Here is a 22,017-nt window from a genome sequence, read left to right on the forward strand (position 1 = left end):
CAAACCCAGTGTACGCGGATGAGAGACTGAGTACTTTCTTGACCTACTCATTGTGTCTGGGAGGGTGAGCTGGACTTGAGAGCTGCATATGGTGGAAGTAGCGGTGGACAGGGCGGACTGAGAGAGGGTTGATGATGGTGATGGAGTTGGTGTTCTTTCTGATGGCCTAGAATCAGTCTTTCGTTGATATAACAGTGGGATTCCCTGACTGCTGTGGCCTTGCAACGACACCTCAACATTTGCTGCTGTGCTAACCGGTGGGCTTACAGTGGGGGAAACAATGTAGCGTTGCTGACTACCTTCGTTGTGATCAGTTGCACATGTGGCACTTGAGGTTTGGTGTTGTGTCCACGCTTGCAAGTGCATGCTGGTTAAATGTCTAAGCATGCAACTGGTATTCAAATTTTTCAGATTTTTCCCTCGGCTAAAGGTCTTTGCGCACTTCTTACAGATAACCTTGGCCTGATCATGAGGATTTTGTTCAAAAAAGTGCCACACTGCACTCTTCCTACTTTGGCAGACATTTTGCGGCCTAGCACGCTGTGATCTTTTGACCCTCTGGACAAGCTGTCCAGCAACTCTTTTGATGTTTGGAACCTGTCTTTGGAGTGCTCCGGGCCTGCCAGATAACAGCTGTTGCGATGTCGATGTCTGCTGTGGATGCTCCTCATCTGAGCTATTGGAAGCAGCACCCTCTTCCCCCAATGGATGCCAATCTGGGTCAACAACTGGGTCATCCATCACCTCCTCTTCTATGTCATGTGCACCTTTCTCTGTGTCACCGTGTATGGTGGTATAGTGTGCGGGAAGGGGCACCCGAGTCTCATCAGGGTCAAAATCTGGCTCTGTACACTGCGAGGACAATGTAGTGCTCTGAGTGAATGTACCAGCAGAATCATCCATCAGCGGCTGTGCATCAGTGCACTCCATGTCAGATTCATCTTGGCCTGGGTAATTCACCATTTGACTTGATAATCCAGGCATGGTATGTGAAAACAGCTCCATGGAGTAATCAGTAGTATGGCCTGCGTCATCCTTCAATCTTGGTTGGGGTGAAGGACACAAGGAAAGGTGTGGTTCATGAACATGAGCCTCCAATGACGACTCAGTGCTTTTACTTTTTACAACTGAAGAAGAGGAGGCGATAGAGCTGGAGGCTGAGTCAGCAATGTAAGACAAAACTTTTTCCTGATGCTCTGCCTTTAAAAGCGGTTTGCCAACTCCTAGAAAACTAAGCGTTCGAGGCCTTATGTAGCCAGACGATGACGCAGGGTCAGCACCTCCTGCATTCGGTCCTATTTTGCTCTTGCCACTACCATCAGATCCACCACCAACACCATCATTACCAGCTGCCAACCCCCGCCCAATTCCACGGCCTCTTCCACCAGCCTTCCTCATTTTTGGTAGAAATGTAGACAAAATCCAACAAACTATATAATAATGTAAAACAAGGTACAAGGTGTCTATAGGACAGGGGAGATTTAGAATTTCTGCACACACTTGTGGACAGTGGACACTTTTGGATTGTGTGAGGCCCACTGATATCTGAGCGCTATGTGACACGCTCGATGGCACAGCTGCCTGTGACCAAAGTGACGAGAGGATAATGGAGATTTTGAATCTCTGCGTACACTTTTGGACACTGGACACTTGTAGATTGTGTGAGGCCCACTGATATCTGAGCGCTATGTGACAGGCTCGATGGCACAGCTGCCTGTGACCAAAGTGACGAGAGGATAATGGAGATTTTGAATCTCTGCGTACACTATTGGACAGTGGACACTTGTGGATTGTGTGCGGCCCACTGATATCTGAGCGCTATGTGACACGCTCGATGGCACAGCTGCCTGTGACCAAAGTGACGAGAGGATAATGGAGATTTTGAATCTCTGCGTACACTTTTGGACACTGGACACTTGTAGATTGTGTGAGGCCCACTGATATCTGAGCGCTATGTGACACGCTCGATGGCACAGCTGCCTGTGACCAAAGTGACGAGAGGATAATGGAGATTTTGAATCTCTGCGTACACTTTTGGACACTGGACACTTGTAGATTGTGTGAGGCCCACTGATATCTGAGCGCTATGTGACACGCTCGATGGCACAGCTGCCTGTGACCAAAGTGACGAGAGGATAATGGAGATTTTGAATCTCTGCGTACACTTTTGGACACTGGACACTTGTGGATTGTGTGAGGCCCACTGATATCTGAGCGCTATGTGACACTCTCGATGGCACAGCTGCCTGTGACCAAAGTGACGAGAGGATAATGGAGATTTTGAATCTCTGCGTACACTTTTGGACACTGGACACTTGTGGATTGTGTGAGGCCCACTGATATCTGAGCGCTATGTGACACGCTCGATGGCACAGCTGCCTGTGACCAAAGTGACGAGAGGATAATGGAGATTTTGAATCTCTGCGTACACTTTTGGACACTGGACACTTGTGGATTGTGTGAGGCCCACTGATATCTGAGCGCTATGTGACACGCTCGATGGCACAGCTGCCTGTGACCAAAGTGACGAGAGGATAATGGAGATTTTGAATCTCTGCGTACACTTTTGGACACTGGACACTTGTGGATTGTGTGAGGCCCACTGATATCTGAGCGCTATGTGACACGCTCGATGGCACAGCTGCCTGTGACCAAAGTGACGAGAGGATAATGGAGATTTTGAATCTCTGCGTACACTTTTGGACACTGGACACTTGTGGATTGTGTGCGGCCCACTGATATCTGAGCGCTATGTGACACGCTCGATGGCACAGCTGCCTGTGACCAAAGTGACGAGAGGATAATGGAGATTTTGAATCTCTGCGTACACTTTTGGACACTGGACACTTGTAGATTGTGTGAGGCCCACTGATATCTGAGCGCTATGTGACACGCTCGATGGCACAGCTGCCTGTGACCAAAGTGACGAGAGGATAATGGAGATTTTGAATCTCTGCGTACACTTTTGGACACTGGACACTTGTGGATTGTGTGAGGCCCACTGATATCTGAGCGCTATATGACACGCTCGATGGCACAGCTGCCTGTGACCAAAGTGACGAGAGGATTATGGAGATTTTGAATCTCTGCGTACACTTTTGGACACTGGACACTTGTGGATTGTGTGAGGCCCACTGATATCTGAGCGCTATGTGACACGCTCGATGGCACAGCTGCCTGTGACCAAAGTGACGAGAGGATAATGGAGATTTTGAATCTCTGCGTACACTTTTGGACACTGGACACTTGTGGATTGTGTGAGGCCCACTGATATCTGAGCGCTATGTGACACGCTCGATGGCACAGCTGCCTGTGACCAAAGTGACGAGAGGATAATGGAGATTTTGAATCTCTGCGTACACTTTTGGACACTGGACACTTGTGGATTGTGTGCGGCCCACTGATATCTGAGCGCTATGTGACACGCTCGATGGCACAGCTGCCTGTGACCAAAGTGACGAGAGGATAATGGAGATTTTGAATCTCTGCGTACACTTTTGGACACTGGACACTTGTAGATTGTGTGAGGCCCACTGATATCTGAGCGCTATGTGACACGCTCGATGGCACAGCTGCCTGTGACCAAAGTGACGAGAGGATAATGGAGATTTTGAATCTCTGCGTACACTTTTGGACACTGGACACTTGTGGATTGTGTGAGGCCCACTGATATCTGAGCGCTATGTGACACGCTCGATGGCACAGCTGTGACAAAAGTGACTAGAGGATAAGGGAGATTGGATTGCTTTTAAAAAAGCAGTTTGCGGAGCAGTGGGTAAACAGCAATGCCAGCGTGTCAGGAAGCCTTAAAAGGCAGCCCAACAACCAACACCACTGATACACCACAATATAGCCTCCCCTTGCACTGCACACACAGTGACTTGTGTGTTGTGCAGGCCAAATCGCTAGCAGCAGAAGCAGTTTTTTTGTCTTCTTCCCTGCCTAACGCTCTCCCTACAGAATCAGCAGCAACCTCTCCCTATACTAAGATCGGCAGAAGTAAGATGGCGGTCGGCGTGCACGCCCTTTTATACCCCCTGTGACGCCCACCAAAGCAAGCCAATCACTTGCATGCCCTTCTGAAAGATGGTGGTGACCCGTGCCTAGGTCATCACGTTGCCCACAGTGTCCGTGGATCCTGATTGGCTGAAAAAGAGCGCAAAACAAACTTTTGAAACGCGACTTTGGCGCGTAAGTCGCCGACCTCGTGGCCGACCTCATCCTAGGGTCGGGTTTCGTTTCATGAAACCCGACTTTGCCAAAAGTCGGCGACTTTCGAATTTTTTCGACCCGTATCGCTCAACTCTACTCGTCACCTTTATTTCTATTATTGTGTGCTTGCCAATAATTACATGAATAGGAGACAGTGACATCACGCGGTACCTCATTCCCAGTGATGTCACCAGTTCCAGTTCTCTTATTGGTTCCTCCGCGTCCGCTCCCAGCACTTGACAACCCTATTGGCTGACCGCGGCAGAGCCGCGGGGCATCGTCCTTCCTTATAGAGGCGCATGCGCACATCTCCTTGTTACAGTTCATCCTTATGAGCAAATCGATTCAGGCCGTTATTGCAGTCAAAGCCGCGTTTGTGGACATCGTCCAGATTCTGACGTTGGCACGTGTGTAAACCCAAAATTCACCCAATCTTTTTTCTCAACTGGGTGTGCAAATGAATGTGAGATTAGAGAACAAAAGGGATTTTAAAAAAAGCAAATAAAGACCTCAAAAGAGCAGCTTTCTTCTTGGGAACTGTCTTCCTTCCACAGACCATACAGCGTGCTTCATCCTCTGCCTTTGGTAACGATTTTGTGATGGTGCAAGGGTCCAACGGGGTGTCATCCAGAACAGATCCAATCTGGCTTAGGCCACTGGATTATTCTACTGCCTGTTCCCTGGAACCATCAGGACTGTACTGTACCTTTAAGATACCACATTCCTCCGTAACACACACAACAGTCCTAGGAAGAGAATCTGAAATTAATGTAGTGTCTCCTTTTTACGCTCTTCCTAATACTCTTTGTGCACAATTATCAGACAAGTATTTTGGTCATATTATTTTAGCTTTTATTGCAGCTAGTCAACAGGGTCACAAAAAACAAACATTAACTGACAAAGGTTTGTGAAGAGACCAGGAAGCCATTATCCTCCATTGCTGTCATGTTCCAGAACTGCAACCTCCCTGGAGCCCAGAAGTACAAGGTGTTCAGTGCTCAGAGACATGGCTGAGGTAAGGAAGGCAGAAACCCAACCACCACTGACCAAGACCCAGAAGTACAAGGTGTTCCTTACCTCGGCCGTGTCTCTGAGCACTGAAGGCAGAAACCACACCACTACTGACCAAGACACAGAAGTACAAGGTGCTCATTGCTCAGAGACATGGCCGAGGTAAGGAAGGCAGAAACCTACCACTGAGCAAGACACAGAAGTACAATGTGTTCGGTGCTCAGCGACAAGGCCAAGGTAAGGAGAGCTGAAACCCAACCACCACTGAGCAAGACCCAGAAGTACAAGGTGCTCAGAGACACAGCCGAGGTAAGGAAGGTAGAAACCCAACCACCAGTGAGCAAGACACAGAAGTACAATGTGTTCAGTGCTCAGCGACACGGCCAAGGTAAGGAGAGCTGAAACCCAACCACCACTGAGCAAGACCCAGAAGTACAAGGTGCTCAGAGACACAGCCGAGGTAAGGAAGGTAGAAACCCAACCACCAGTGAGCAAGACACAGAAGTAGAAGGTGTTCAGTGCTCAGAGACATGGCCGAGGTAAGGAAGGCAGAAACCCAACCACCACTGACAGCAAGGCACAGAAGTACAAGGTACTCAGTGCTCAGAGACACGGCTGAGGTAAGGAAGGTAGAAACCCGACCACCATTGAGGAAGACAGAGAAGTACAAGGTGCTCAGACACATGGCCGAGGTACGGAGGAACACGTTGTACTTCTGTGTCTTGCTCAGTGGTGGTTGTGTTTCTGCCTTCATTGCTCAGAGACACAGCTGAGGTAAGGAAGGCAGAAACCCAACCATCACTGAGCAAGACACAGAAGAGAAATGTCAAGACTCAGCCAATTAACATTTGCAGACATATTGTTCAACGGCTTTATGAACTGATGAGATGAGAGTGACTCTTGATGGACCAGACGGATGGGCCCTGTGGTTGGATTAGTAATGGGCACACATCTCCACTTCCAGTTCGACACCAGCAATGTGGAGGTGGGCACTGAATTGGGCTGGTATTATCAAAAATGAGCTAGTTGGACTGTTGTTTGGTTACAGATGGACTCAAAATCAAAGAGAAGCCTCTTGTCCTGAGCAGGGTTAAAGAAATCACTGGTAAACACAGAGAACTAGGTGTTAAGCCAATTACCAAGCTCTGCCGGAACGGCGCTTACAAAGAGGGTTCATTCCTTGCACACGTCTTACCTTCAGCACCTTGTCCAGCTGCAGCTTACTGACACTTTCCCCAAACTCCTGGCTCATCCTGGTCTGGATGGCATTCCTACGCAACCTGTGGCCCTTGGAGAACAGTTCCAGCAGGGTTTGTCTTTCCTAAGGGACAAACATAACATGAACATTTATAAGCGTGGAGACCGGTGACCACGTAACACTGAAGCCCTAATGGCGGACAAACTCATCAGTGGAGAGAAGGATCTGGCATATCCGATTTCAGAGTGACAATCCTTTTATGTTCTTTGGGAGATAAGTCGAGAAGTCTGACAGCGGCGCTGAGAACACTCAAGTGATTGGCAAAACAAGGAAGCTTTTTGTGGCAGCAGCGCACCTGCCCGACCTCTACTGCATTCCCTCTGGAGCTGCTGAGCGTCGATCTGCTTTTTTCCAGGAAACCCATAGAGAATGAATGGAGCAGCAGTCAGGCGTCCAACCCGCCACTCCATTATAATGGGGGTAAAAGTTACCCATCAAAAAAAAAAAAAAAAACCTCTTGTGGGCTCAAGCAGTCAGACCCCCCATCAATCTGCAAATTATCACCTATCTCGTGTATAAGTGACCTAGCTATTAGAGAGGTGCAAAAATTGACCCAGCAAACCCAGTGGTGCATAAGTGACCAGACACCACTCCACTCCTCCTGGCCAAGGGGGAACAAGGGGCATAAGTCCCCCGTTCTGGCAATCGATGGGAGCCCCATTGGTGGGATCCACAGTAATCCCAACAGTTACCATGTATCTAGCTGATAGGTAATATCTTGTTTAGGCTGGAATATTCCTTTGTGTGTAGCTGTAGTGTAAAACTGTTTATTACAGGTTATTAAATGGAGAGGTGTCAGCAGTTCACACCAGACACTGTACTCCATCTTACCTTGTCATAAGGGTCCCCGCAGGTCCAGAGTGCAAACACTTTTTGTTCCTCAGGTGTAGCCGTGCTCTGAGGAGGGAACTAAGAACAGAAAAAAGCCTCAGATGCCGAAGACAAATGTCAAGTCATTAGCGGTACTTTGGTTTTTACTAGGCCAAAGCCCAAGTAAGGGGTTCCCGCCTGCTTTTTAAAGGGAACCTGTCAGCTGTTTTGGCCGATATAAGATGCAGCCACCGCCTTTCAGGGCTTATCTACAGCATTCTGCAATACTGTACATAAGCCCCCGGTCCAACCTGAAAGATAAGAAAAATAAGTCTTATTATCCTCATTCGGGGGGGAAGGGTCCGGTCTGATGAGTGGCGCAGGTACGGGTCTGGCGCCTCCCATCTTCTTGCGATGCCGTCCTCCTCCTTGCTTCACTGCTCCCTGGCATCGCACTTCTGCGCAGGTGTACTGATCTTACAACAGGGCAGAGAATTACACCTGCGCAGAAGTGTGATGCCGGGAGTGATGAAGCAAGGAGGAGGACGGCATCGCAAGAAGATGAAAGGCGCCGGACCTGGACCTGCAACACCCATTGGACCGCACCGGACTGCCCCCCGGGTGAGTATAATAAAAATTATTTTTCTTATCTTTCAGGTTAGATCGGGGGCTTATCTACAACGCTGTAGATAAGCCCTGAAAGGCGGTGGCCGCATTTTATATCTGCCAAAACAGGTGACAGGTTCGTTTTAAAGTGAATCTCGTGTAGTGATAAAAAAAATTTACAGACATTCTCACTTGATCTCCTGCCCCTCCTCAGCGTCACTACCAGCAGCCCCGACACTCCTCAGCGTCACTACCAGCGGCCCCCCCACTCCTCAGCGTCACTACCAGCGGCCCCCCCACTCCTCAGCATCACTACCAGCGGCCCCCCCACTCCTCAGCATCACTACCAGCGGCCCCCCCACTCCTCAGCGTCACTACCCAGAATTGTGATTTTTCTGGGTAATATTTATTGAACTAAACAGAAAACTGAATTCTGATTCTGACCATTTTTGTTTTGTACTAGCCACAAAACTTGTAGCCCAAAACATCACATTCTGTATAACCCCCTACATTTTTTTTCATGGAGGTAAATACAAAATTAGCAGTAAGTTATTAGTGATGAGCGACCGTGCTGGGATAAGGTGTTATCTGAGCATGCTCGGGTGCTAACCGAATCACTTTGGCGTGTTCGAAAAATATGTTTGAGTCCCGGAGGCTGCATGTCCCGCGGCTGTCCGACAGCACCCCTGCATGTGTTGTGCCTGTCAAACAGCCGTGAGACATGCAACCGCGAGGACTCAAACATAGTTTTCGAGCACACCAGTCACTCAGTTAGCACCCGAGCATGCTCAGATAACACCTTATCCCAGCACATTCGCTCATCACTGGTTATTATATATCACCCCTCTATAACACACTGACTCTTGATTTGCAGCTCAGTGTTGCCGAGTTACAGCCTCTGAATAGGTGCACTGTTACCCAAATCTACAGGAAAATAAAGGATTAACTGAGTCATTATTCAGTAATCAATACCATGTAAAGACGAATGCAGGGAATTCTTTTGTGTCAGTGACCTAATTAACCGGATTATAAGAGAAGGTGCACTGAACAATAAAAGCCTCTGTAAGAAAAACATTCCTGTGTTCAAGTGACCTGGGTACTATTCCTTTCTCATTCTGGTATGTAACCTCCTACATAAATACAACTGTGGACTGAATTAAAGGGAATCTGTCAGTAGGTTTTGCTATGTATTCTGAAAGCAGCAGGATGTAGGCGCTTAGTCCTTGATTCCAGCGATGTATCACTTACTAGGCTCTTGGTGTAGTTTTGATAAAAATCAGTTTTCTCAGCTGCAGATCTAGCAGTGCCTTAAATGCTGAGCCCTGTATAACCCCGCCCACACCACTGATTGGCAGATTGCTGACAGTGTACACAGAAAGCTGCCAATTAGTGAGGGGGCGGGGTTACACCGAGCAGGAGGACTACATAGCACAAGACAACTAGTCATATAGTGATATAATCTGCTGATAAAACACTGATTTTTCTTTACCCCTTCACGCCATGGCTATTTTCAGTTTTCATTAAGTCTTTAGTGATGAGCGAACGTGATTGGGTAAGGTGTTATCTGAGCATGCTTGAGCTCAAGAAATATGTTCCAGTCCCTGCGGCTGCATGTCTCATGGCTGTTCGACAGCTGCAATACATGCAGGGATTCCATTTGTTAGATAATCCCCGTATGTGTTGCGGCTGTCTACTGCCGCAAAACCTGCAGCCGCAGGCAGGGCTGTGCAGTCGGTAAGCCAAACCTCTGGCTCCACCAAAATGGGCTTGGGCAGAGATAAGTGTTACCAAGCCAAGAAACTGCAGATAGACAAGTGTGAACTGCTGCAAAGTACTTACAGGCACCATGATCTGTTTACAGCCAGAACTTAAAACCGTTTCCTGCAGCATTTCGTCCGAGATGCCGCTAAACAGAATATGTCCAGGAGGAAGACTGGCCAAGTGGAGATTAAATAATCGTTTAAGTTCATTCATAGTCAGAACATACTGCCTCCTAAACGTGGACTTCACAAATGCCACGAGTTCTTCAGTCACCAGATCCTTCTCTCTGTTCACGGACTCTTCTGAGTTCTCGTTTGTATGGACACCATTGACCATCCCGTTATTGAAGCTTTCGTAGGTCGAGGTGTCCATGCTTTCGTCGTCGCTCATCGGCTGATGTGGACGTCTGCCACTACGGTCACGCTGGAGGTCAGTTTGGTCTGTTCTTTCTTTTTCAGTAAATCCTTTTCCAACCTTTCCTGGTTCTCCTTGGCTTTGGCTCTGGCTAAGCTCAACACTTGGTCCCCTGTGATCACAGTGGATGGAGCTCCGGAATACAAAGCAAATGTAACGAGAAATGAAGACCAAGATCTGGTAACAATCGCACATCTACTGTCCTGTACACTAATGACACCACTTCATATAGTAATGAGTTCTAGAACCCTGATACTTTTGATGTAACCTTTAGATTATAAAGTTGGCCGAGTAGTCGGACATTTTCTGATTGACTTGTCACTCACTGCTCATATGTCAAGGTTGTCATTTTAAATCCTTTTGGATAAGTGTCATTTCTCATTTTCATGAAGTGATTTCTGATTGATGTTTTTGTGAGTCCGTTCTCTTTGCCGTGTACCACGTATCATCTTGATGTTTTTTCAGATACAATTTCACACAATAATTTTTATTCACACACATATATTTTTTAATACATTTTTATTATATATTTTTATTATATATATTTTTATTATATATATTTGCATTCTTTAATAAAGGTGATTTTTTCACATTTTTAATATATTCCAATCAAATATATATTTTTAATAAATTATTCCTTCCCAGAAATATATCTTCCTCTCCCAAACGAAATCCCCTCCAGCCTAGTGGTATTGACTCTGTGTAACCCTTTTTTTTCGGCACAATTGAAGGTTTTTCTTCGTTTTTCTTTCTTTTTTCTTTCTTTTTAATACACTGTCTATAACAGAATTGTAAATAGGTTAAAATTAAAACTAACAAGAATAATTTTAAATGCACCTTGCGCACTATTAACCCTTGAACTCTGACATCTGTCCTTTCATCACGTGTGTTTTCTTTGGCGCCTAAATTCAAACACTGTATGTATTTAACCAGAGAAGGCTGTATCTGTTCACTACATGTCATCCCCTGAGGAAGAAGTGGTTTACACTTTGAAACGCGTTGGGAATTAAATGGTTAAACTTCTTATGTGGTAGTAATTTTATCCTGGTCAAGCAGCGCACAGTAAGCCTGAGATAGACACTTATCCAAAAGGATTTATATTGGTGGTCACAGAGTGGACCTTTGGGCGTGCAGCAAGCTGACATTGGTTTATATGCCTAAATCTTTCCTGGAAAGGGTGAGTAGATTTCATCAGTTTTTATTCCATTTTCCACCCAGATAAGACCCTATTGCGCTTTTCTTTTTCCTTAGTTTTTACACTGAAGGTTGTCATTTTGAATGCCAAGTTTAGAAATCACTGATCGATCACTTCTATGATCTGTTGCCTGATCTAGGTTTCCATCTATTGGAGACCATGGTAGCTGATCATCCATGATCAACTCATGCGAACCCAACTACAGCACCAAACAATGGACGTAAAAATTCCAAGACGATAGATCATCTTTTTCCCCCCAAAAAACCTGTCTTCGGTCAGCACCAGTCATGCTCGTTACATAACCAACGTTCACAGAGTTGGCCTAGATCAGTGATGACGAACCTATGGCACGCGTGCCAGAGAGGACACGCAGAGCCCTCTCTGCTGGCAAGCAGCATCGCCTCATCTACAAGTGTCCTCGCTCCGGAGCTGCAGCTTCCTGCCTCGCTTGGCAGTCAGCGGCGCGGCGGGATGACATCATCATTCAGGTCCGCGACCGCTGTGCCAGTGAGAGGTAAAAGGTGTGTGTGTGTGTGTGTAATGATGGGGGAGAGGGCAATGATGGGAGTGATGGAGAAGGCAATGAGGGGGATGGGGAGAGGGCAATGATGGGAGTGATGGAGAAGGCAATGATGGGAGTGATGGGGGAGAGGGCAATGATGGGAGTGATGGAGAAGGCAATGATGTGGAGAGGGCAATGATGGGAGTGATGGAGAGGGCAATGATGGGGTGATGGGGGAGAAGGCAATGATGAGGTGATGGGGGAGAAGGCAATGATGGGGGAGAGGGCAATGATGGGAGTGATGGAGAAGGCAATTATGGGGGTGATGGGGTAGAAGGCAAAGATGGGGGAAGGGCAATGATGGGAATGATGGAGAAGGCAATGATGGGAGTGATAGAGAAGGCAATGACGGAGGTGATGGGGAGAGGGCAACGAGGCAAGTGATGGAGAAGGCAAAGACATGGAGAAGGCAATGATGGGAGTGACGGAGAAGGCAATTATGTGGAGAGGGCAATGATGGGAGTGACGGAGAAGGCAATGATGGGGTTGATGGGGAGAAGGCAATGATGGGAGTGATGGAGAGGGCAATGATGGGGTTGATGGGGGAGAAAGCAATGATGGGGGAGAGGGCAATGATGGGAGTGATGGAGAAGGCAATGATGGGGGTGATGGGGGAGAAGGGCAATGATGGGAGTGATGGAGAAGGCAATGATGGGAGTGATAGAGAAGGCAATGACGGAGGTGATTGGGAGAGGGCAATGATGGGAGTGATGGAGAAGGCAATGATGGGGGTGATGGGGAGAGGGCAGTGATGGGAGTGATGGGGGAGAGGGCAATGATGGGAGTGATGGAAAAGGCAATAATGGGGGTGATGGGGGAGAGGGCAATGATGGGAGTGATGGAGAAGGCAATGATGGGGGAGAAGGCAATGATGGGGGAAGGGCAATGATGGGAGTGATGGAGAAGGCAATGATGGGAGTGATAGAGAAGGCAATGACGGAGGTGATGGGGAGTGGGCAATGATGGGAGTGATGGAGAAGGCAATGATGGGGGTGATGGGGAGAGGGCAGTGATGGGGAGAAGGCAGTGATCGGAGTGATGGGGGAGAGGGCAATGATGGGAGTGATGGAGAAGGCAATAATGGGGGTGATGGGGGAGAGGGCACTGATGAGAGTGATGGAGAAGGCAATGATGGGGAGAGGGCAATGATGGGAGTGATGGAGAAGGCAATGATGGGGGTGATGGGGGAGAAGGCAATGATGGGAGTGATGGAGAAGGCAATGATGGGGGAGAGGGCAATGATGGGGTGGTGAGGAGGAAATGATGGAGGTGGTGGAATGGGCAATTTCTACATGAAGGGGATCAGGATGGGACATTTCTACATGAAGGGAATTATGATGGGACATGTCTACATGAAGGGGATTGTGGTGGGATATTTCTACATGAAGGGGATCGTGATGGGATATTTCTACATGAAGGGGATCATGATGGGGCACATAACTACAAGAAGGGCACAATGATGGGGCATATTTCAGGGTAGAATCTGCTTGCATTCCATGCTAAAATCTATCTATCTAATCTGCATTTTTTTCCCCTAAAGATAAACCCAACTGCTGTGTCTGGAAAGGGCAGTGTGAGTTGATCAGTTTCACTGTGTGATAAGCAATCATGAGCTTGAAGCCCCCTTGCTGAACAAAAGAGAAGACTGCAAAGGTAAGTTTAAAATCAATGAATAGTTTACATAATAGAATTGATCATCAGGGTTTAGGGACGGCAAGCGCTGTACAGGGAAGAGAGTTGGCAGCTGCGGACTCTCCTCCTGTGCAGCGCTTATGACGGTCACTGCTGAGTAGTTCTCATTCACTTTCAGCGCTGCAGGACCTTGAGACGCCACTACACATTTTTCATCACACAAAACTGCCCTGGTGGCACTTCGTCATAAATAATTGGGTTTTAGGTTGCAGTTTGGGCACTCGGTCTCAGAAAGCATCGCCATCACTGGCCTAGATGGCCACTCAAAATCCCACCCAATTCCAAAAATAGGTGTATGGCTAGCCGGAGAAAAGAGTCAGCCAGTGATAAAGGATGTAGATGTACGGTATGCAGGGTATTCCTGGAGGTAATTATTATAGAGGTTTTACATTCGGTTCATAACCGCGTCACAGTGTCCGTTACAAATGCCGTTCCCGATCCGCCATACTATAGACACCAATGGCGCCCAAAGCCTTATGATAGGTTAGTGGGTAAGTGTCTGTCTTAAAAAGAAGAATGACGTTGCTACTAAAATGAAAGAATATGTAACGGCACCTCCAACGAAGAAGTTGTGAAGGCAGAGAGATCAAACTTCACACGGACACTACACCCGAAATACAGCGACCATGCGTTAATAAAGCGGGATTATACATCGGAAATAAAATCCTTAATTGAGCCTGTGTATATCCTCTTATGAGGTTTAAGGCAAGCCAAATAGGAGAGATTATTCCACAGAAGATAATCGCCGGCAAAGAATATAACAGGGAGGGGGGAAAATAAGATGACTTTAGATCCTAGTTTCCTCCGGTGGATCCATCAATGAGCATCAGCTTCCATGGCAGCATTGTCTTCAAGGACACATCCATAAACAGAAGCTCAGGGATACCATTTTGAGCCAATTCTTACGTTTTAATCCAGATAAAAACTAGGAGACAACCATCAGATGTTATAAGGCATGAGTAATGTACGTCGCTAGAAAATATAGTAGATGTGTACCCCTCCATCCGTCCATTTTGGACCCACAACATTACCTGAAGATGTTTCTGTCTTTTTGGACATCAGATCTTCTTTAGACAAACTGAACACTTTCTCTAACCTGCAAAAGGAGACAGACATCATGTAGGACCAAATGTAGAAGCTTGCACATCCGTGTAGGACGGGAAGATCACCGGACTTCAGCCGTCTCAATGGGCAGGATCCTTTTTGTATGGGAGATCCTGAGCCCCATCGCCATTACTTGCACTGCCAAGATCGCACATACACAACTCACATAGAATTTGCTGTAAAAATAATGTAAATTCCCTTCTAATAATGAGCGGTTCATTTCATGTCACCTGATGCCGCACATTATAGTCCAGATATATACATTTTCTGGCATGGCGACAATAGTGATGGCGCCCCGCGAGCCCAGATGTAAAGAGACTGCCCATCTCTGGGGCCTTAGAAGAATACTTCTTCTAAAGTATCCCAGAGGACACTCTGATAGGACAAACCCTGCAGAGGATGAGTCCACGAGTTAGTTTTTCCAGAATGGGGGAACGGTGTCTACAGAACGGAGTTTCCCATCCAAGGTCTCTTACGAGAACTCCCAGCTCATGCACTTCCTCGAGTGGCATTATCTCCTTACCGGTGGTCCCCAACGTAGGTACGTGCCATCAGATGTTGTGACGCTGTACTTACTTGGACTGTATACCTTTCCACAGCATAGACTGTCTCTGGACCACGTCTGGATGCTTCTTCATAAAATGTTCATCAAAAGGCAGCATAAACTCCCAGCTTTTGTTAATTCTGGGTATGGCCATCTGGTCCAGGAAATCCCTCACATCTTCTTGGCAGAGCTAGGACAAAAAAACAAGTGTGCAACCTACGTTCATAGCATTAATACTTAGCAGTATACATACTATGCTTACTATAAAATATGGGTAAAGTGATTTGCAGAACCCTGTCAGTGATCCAGGGCCGTCGGCCAACCTCCTATTGGCGGGAATCTCTGGGGCCTCCTGTGCCCAATAGGTCGGGACAAGGTCATGCGAGTCACTAAAAGCCTACAACTCAGAGGCGGCACCGAGGATTCCGGAGCTTTGAGGTGCTTCGCATGGGCTCCTGTACGAAGGCCATGGTTCACTGACATGGTCGCTGGACTAGGGTCCATTCTCCGCCCTCCGCACGGGCTGTGCGAGATGGAAACTGACAAAGTGTTAGCTGCAGCACAGCTCTGCAGCAGAGCGGACAGCACTATGAGAGCTACAGTTACAGATGTGTTTGTACTGAGACACAGATCAGCTCTGCTGAGTGTGATTATAACAAGCGATGAGCAAGCCGGGTGCTGAACGCCACACAAGGGAGGGACAGACAGACAGAAGACGTCTGTACCATCTCTCAAGGCACCTGTAACCGTATGATGAAAAATCTTTGTCACCATCATTGCCCCAATCAAAGTCTGGGGTCCAGTCTCATTCCCAAACTGGTCACAGTGGAACGCTGGGCCGACTGAAATATTCCACCTAGAGTTCTGCTAACACCTCATCCAAGTCCATCGCAGCACAACAGCGCCTGCCGTCCGGAGCTGGGCAGATTCCCACTACACCTTGTGATCCAGAAGAGGGCGCCATCATTCAAGGCTCATCTACAAAGTAGTAGTCCCAGCTCCTACCATCGCAAAGCGCCCCCAACACAAATCAACCAAAACCAGCCTGACCAAGCCACCAACCTGCACGCCTGGCAAAAGGCGAAATCAGGAAGACGGTACAGAAAGGCAAAGAGGAACATCTCAGCGTCTGGAGGAACGACATGATCAAATTACAGAAACTGACGCTATACCAGAACCTGTAAAATAATCTCTGGAGGCGGATCCTCGGGGAGATCTATGTCCGGCCCATAGATCTTAACAGCTCATTTACATATAAGAAAAACCGTTGATTTCTCTGGAATAAGACATTGGAACACAGACATCAAGGTGTCATTTTATTCAGCTTCCTATAACCTACAAGCCAAATAGATGGCTTAGGAGGGGCGATCCTACTGACATGTGCCAGCTACCCAACACAGAGAACACAATGGTGAGAATACGTCCATCATACCCATTCCGCATGGATGTAGACTTATAGTGGTCTTACCTTTGTCACGGTGGCCACCTCCTTCTGCACCACCCAGCGATCTTGTGTGAACTTCCACATCTAGAAAAGACAATCAGTAGTGACGAGGATTTGCTCTGAGTCTAGATGCCGCATCCATATTGATTTTTTGTTGCTTGGACGTATATGACATTCTGTAGCCCTGCACTTCTGTGGATCGTATACTGTGAATTTAATTTTCGCACGGGAATTAAACTGATTAGCAAACGTCCATCTTTAAGGAGGACTCCCATCTTATTAAATGACAGCTTCTGGCTTGGACATGCCAATGACTTCATGATCTCCAGGATCAATACTAAAAATAAAGAGGGCAATTGCCAATGTTTTTCCTGCTCAGCAGCCCCCTCCCTACCACGTGGCTGTGAAAGGAATTGCAGCAGTCCCCATTCATCTGACTGGAGAGGTCTTACAGCTGTGGCGATCAGAACAGGAAAAAAAACTTAAGGGGCTGCAGCCTCAACAACGTGTGGGGGTCCCAGATGGGGAATCTAACTACACGCCATCACTGACTGAGACAGGAGTGCCCCTAAGGGATCTATGCAGCTGCAAATAGGTAACAAAATGAAGGCAAAAAGCCACATATACAAAATGCAGCGACCAATATGAATCAAGTCTCTGCAATATTGAAAGCGTATGAGTCCATTTTCACAAACTATGTCAAAAAGCCTCATGTCTTACTGCCCTCATCCCCCACAACTAAGACAACTCCAATATGTCAAGGTTATCATACCCTAACTTGCTCTCCATTTTTTTTTGAGTGTGTGGGTTCCCCTTAAATCAGCATTCTGCTGGCACTATAGGTGCTGGAACATCCTCTCCTTTACTCTCCATAATGCAGCGCTCCTGCCCTCCGCTGCCTCTCTGTAGTTTAAAAACTTGGTAGCAGATAGACAAATATCAGTCCCTCTTCCTGCAATCCGTCTGAGGGTCTCTGCTGCCGGAGACGGATTACATGTGACACTCACAGCAAATCACAGAGATGGAAGACAGCAAGTGGCCGGCACAAGTTGTCTAAATTTATGGAAGTGACCACTTACGTCATCATCTGAAGGGTTTCCCCCTTTCTATCGCCGGTCACTGTATTGCTCTGTATTATATCCCACCTATACTTACAACAAAATCTCTTCCACGGCACAAAACCTCAGCGGAGACCCCACTGTGAGGGCTGGACGACTCTTTGGGGTACACAACATCACTGGAGTAAAATCATAGAATAAAGATTTATTATTGTCCAGAACAGCTTAGAAAAAACAAAAAAACAGATTGGATTCTTTGGGTAACGAGGCAGATTTCTGGCACTACGGTGAAGGACAACATTCCATTAAAGTAGGAAAATTCTACAAAGACAGAATTGTGCTTTAGGAGAAAAGAATCTGCCAAGATCACAAATATTATTCCATTAATGTACATCAACAAGGGGGATCAGCCGCAGATCGCTGGAAGCGCCGGCGCTCACCTCTTAACCACCCAGTTTCCCTGCACCAACATCGCCACCTGCTGGATGCACCGCAGAACTGCAATAGATTCCATTCCCGCAGCCATTAACCCCATCAGGTTTGCAAACGGAATTACTTTAACTGCAGAGGAAAAAAAAAGTTATAAAACAAATATATATAGAAAACAATTGTAAAAATGATTGAATCCAATAGATATTGAGAGTTGTGACCTTGTCAGGTACCCCACCCTGAACTAGGACCTCGTGACACGTTACGTTGTGGCTTTCCGCTCCTGCATTCTAGGTCAGACATACCGTTTGTCATCAAGATCTTGATTTGATCGGCCAGTGGTAAAGTCCTCCGGTGAGCCATGGACAACACGTTGCTCGGAGCTGCCGGCATTTCACTGTACGGGGCGAAAAAAAAATACAGAATTAATCAGAAATCAAATACATTTTTTTCAATCCTGACATACTGCAGTGCACTGATTATAGGGGGAGGATGTATAGTTTTTTTTCTAAATCAGAGGTATATCCTCGCTGACATGAGTGACCGACATTTCTTTATAAAGGCATTTACAGCAAATATAAATAAACTGAACTTAAAGGGGTTGGACAATGAAAATAATTCTGTCCTGTCCACAGGATTGGTGACAACATGTTGATAAATGGAAAGCGGACCCTTCAATCCTGCAATGATCGGCAATGCACATATGCTTGACCGCCGTTCCATTCATTCACCATGGAGAGGATGGGCGCTGCACATGGTTTTAATTTCCGCCAGTCCCATGCAAAATGGCCAAAATGACCAGCTCATGAACTTGAGTGTAAGAGCTCGTTCAGACAAGTACATTTTCGGTCTTCATGCACAATGAACTGAACACGGAGCAATCGTTGCCAAAGCACAGTATTCGGTAGTCTGACCCGGTTCTGGACACCATCTTAATGCATGACACAGATGGAAGCCGCTGCCGTCAGCACAGAAAGTTGTGGACGCGACTGGCCCCATCCTCTCATAACCATGTAAAGACCCGAGTTTCCCCACTGCTGATTGCTACTCCACCGCCCCCATTCAGGCCAATGTCATAAACATGACTGCCAATTGTAGACAGACAGTAATCGGTCTAGTAAAAATCGCTCTAATATCCATACAGGACATTATGTGAAATCCAATGGGCGCCATGGCATCCTGATCCCATCAGTTTTCAGGTCCCATCCACTTCCCAGGTGGGAACCACATGCGATCCAGCAGTCAGACACCAAATGATAAAACATTCATGGTGTACGAAATCGAGAAACGACAAAGTACTTACATTTCTTCCTGAACGCTGGGAGGCATCAGCATCTGGAGATACTCACTGAAACACAAAACAGAGGGAAAAGACTGTACAAACTGAATATACAGAAAAGCTATATTGTTCCTGTAAGAATATATTGTTTTATTATATATGCTACTTTATCACAGCACCTGTAGTGACTAAAAAGGAAAAAAACGCTTTCATATTGTGCGTTTCCTGCTGCCGCACACGCTCACCGCGGGCAGGGCAGACGCCACACACGCTCAGCGCGGGCAGGGCAGACGCCGCACACGATCAGAGCAGACGCCGCACACGCTCACCGCGGGCAGGGCAGACGCCGCACACGATCAGAGCAGACGCCGCACACGCTCAGCGCGGGCAGGGCAGACGCCACACACGCTCAGGGCAGACGCCACACATGCTCAGCGCGGGCAGGGCAGACGCCACACACGCTCAGCGCGGGCAGGGCAGACGCCACACACGCTCAGCGCGGGCAGGGCAGACGCCACACACGCTCAGCGCGGGCAGGGCAGACGCCGCACACGATCAGGGCAGACGCCGCACGCGATCAACGCTGGCAGGGCAGACGCCACACACGCTCAGCGCGGGCAGGGCAGACGCCACACACGCTCAGCGCGGGCAGGGCAGACGCCGCACATGATCAGGGCAGACGCCGCACGCGATCAGCGCGGGCAGGGCAGACGCCGCACATGATCAGGGCAGACGCCACACACGCTCAGCGCGGGCAGGGCAGACGCCACACACGCTCAGCGCGGGCAGGGCAGACGCCACACACGCTCAGCGCGGGCAGGGCAGACGCCGCACATGATCAGGGCAGACGCCACACGCGATCAGCGCTGGCAGGGCAGACGCCGCACACGATCAGGGCAGACGCCACACACGCTCAGCGCGGGCAGGGCAGACGCCGCACATGCTCAGCGCGGGCAGGGCAGACGCCACACACGCTCAGCGCGGGCAGGGCAGACGCCACACACGCTCAGCACGGGCAGGGCAGACGCCACACACGCTCAGCGCGGGCAGGGCAGATGCCACACACGCTCAGCGCGGGCAGGGCAGACGCCACACACGCTCAGCGCGGGCAGGGCAGACGCCACACACGCTCAGCACGGGCAGGGCAGACGCCACACATGATCAGGGCAGACGCCACACACGCTCAGCGCGGGCAGGGCAGACGCCGCACACGATCAGCACGGGCAGGGCAGACACCACACACGCTCAGCGCGGGCAGGGCAGACACCGCACACGCTCAGCGCGGGCAGGGCAGACGCCACACACGCTCAGCACGGGCAGGGCAGACGCCACACATGATCAGGGCAGACGCCACACACGCTCAGCGCGGGCAGGGCAGACGCCGCACATGATCAGGGCAGACGCCGCACGCGATCAGCGCTGGCAGGGCAGACGCCGCACACGATCAGGGCAGACGCCACACACGCTCAGCGCGGGCAGGGCAGACGCCACACACGCTCAGCGCGGGCAGGGCAGACGCCACACACGCTCAGCGCGGGCAGGGCAGACGCCACACACGCTCAGCACGGGCAGGGCAGACGCCACACATGATCAGGGCAGACGCCACACACGCTCAGCGCGGGCAGGGCAGACGCCGCACACGATCAGCACGGGCAGGGCAGACACCACACACGCTCAGCGCGGGCAGGGCAGACGTCGCACACGCTCAGCGCGGGCAGGGCAGACGCCACACACGCTCAGCACGGGCAGGGCAGACGCCACACATGATCAGGGCAGACGCAACACACGCTCAGCGCGGGCAGGGCAGACGCCGCACATGATCAGGGCAGACGCCGCACGCGATCAGCGCTGGCAGGGCAGACGCCGCACACGATCAGGGCAGACGCCACACACGCTCAGCGCGGGCAGGGCAGACGCCACACACGCTCAGCGCGGGCAGGGCAGACGCCACACACGCTCAGCGCGGGCAGGGCAGACGCCGCACACGATCAGGGCAGACGCCGCATGCGATCAGCGCTGGCAGGGCAGACGCCGCACGCGATCAGGGCAGACGCTGCACGCGCTCAGCGCTGGCAGGGCAGACGCCGCACACGATCAGGGCAGACGCCGCACACGATCAGGGCAGACGCCGCACGCGATCAGCGCTGGCAGGGCAGACGCCGCACACGATCAGGGCAGACGCCGCACACGATCAGGGCAGACGCCGCACGCGATCAGCGCTGGCAGGGCAGACGCCACACACGCTCAGCGCGGGCAGGGCAGACGCTACACACGCTCAGCGCGGGCAGGGCAGACGCCGCACACGATCAGGGCAGACGCCGCACGCGATCAGCGCTGGCAGGGCAGACGCCGCACGCGATCAGGGCAGACGCTGCACGCGCTCAGCGCGGGCAGGGCAGACGCCGCACGCGCTCAGCGCGGGCAGAGCAGAAGCCGCACACGCTCAGCGTGGGCAGAACCCACAGATGCTTACCTGGAAGATTTCATTAATTCTTGGTTTTTGGTCATCGTTTGATTTTGGCAAAGCAGATATTGTTTTTCATGTTCTGATCGACTGTCCTAAAAATAAGAATAATGTGTAAAAAAAATTAGCTTCTACTCAACAAACTTAGTTGCATCTTTTAGGTTACGCTGGAGA

General features: G+C 49.3%; 1 pseudogene; it reads right to left on the bottom strand.

Moving 5' to 3' along the window:
- Positions 1 to 4,299: 4,299 nt before the first annotated feature.
- Positions 4,300 to 22,017, bottom strand: part of LOC141077972 (DNA-directed RNA polymerase III subunit RPC5-like) — a 49,048-nt pseudogene continuing 31,330 nt past the window's right edge.

The sequence above is a fragment of the Dendrobates tinctorius genome, unplaced genomic scaffold (genome assembly GCF_039654945.1).
Source record: "Dendrobates tinctorius isolate UK_male_01 unplaced genomic scaffold, ASM3965494v1 ptg000485l, whole genome shotgun sequence".
NCBI classification, from domain to species: Eukaryota; Metazoa; Chordata; class Amphibia; order Anura; family Dendrobatidae; genus Dendrobates; species Dendrobates tinctorius.